Here is an 850-nt window from a genome sequence, read left to right as displayed (position 1 = left end):
AGCGTGGATGTGGAGTCTCGGACCACGAGGGACAAACTCAGAACAGAGCAACATTCATTTAGAACAGAAATGAGGAGGGATTCCTTTAGCCAGAGGGTGGTGCATCTGTGGAGTTCATTTCAAAAGATGATTGTGGAGACCGAGTCACTGAGTATATTTAAAGCGGAGGTTGATAGGTTCTTGGTTAGTCAGGGTATCAAAGGTTATGGTGAGTAGGCAGGAGTATGGGATTGAGAGGGATAATAAATCAGCCATGATGGAGTGGTGAAGAAGACTCGACTGACCGACTGGCCTAATTCTGCTCCAATGGTTTTTGCTCTTATAGAACATTCAAAGTCCCAACTAACTCCCTGTGAGCAGGCAGCTCATTCTGTCACAGAAAAGCTTACACTGGTACTTAAAAGTCAGAAACAAAACTGATGATCTCAGGCATACAATCAAACAGTAACTGCCAGAATAAAACAACAGGTTAGAAACCCTCACAGAACTCAGGTTTCAGTATGAAAACACTTCATTCAAATAATATCATCTCAAACCTTTACGTACACTGAGTGCACTGATAAGAAATGCAGAAAAACAGTGATTAATTTCTGAACTGCAAAAACGATGGGGTGACTAAAATCAATGTGTTTCTTTTTTGAATTAATTTACTGGACAATGCATTATGTTTTCTAATTTTCCTGTAACGTGGTGAAACACTCTAATGTGTCCATATCCCTGTAAATTAAGTCAGTATTGTTCCACAAATCAGCCTGAATCTACATTCTGAAGTCTCCGATCTGCAGCTCAGAGCTTTCAATAAGACACAGGGGTATGGGAGTACAGAGGAATTAGCCAAAGGCAGCGATAT

Source organism: Mobula birostris, unplaced genomic scaffold (genome assembly GCF_030028105.1).
Source record: "Mobula birostris isolate sMobBir1 unplaced genomic scaffold, sMobBir1.hap1 scaffold_1439, whole genome shotgun sequence".
Classification (NCBI taxonomy): Eukaryota; Metazoa; Chordata; class Chondrichthyes; order Myliobatiformes; family Myliobatidae; genus Mobula; species Mobula birostris.
This window is presented reverse-complemented; position numbering follows the sequence as displayed.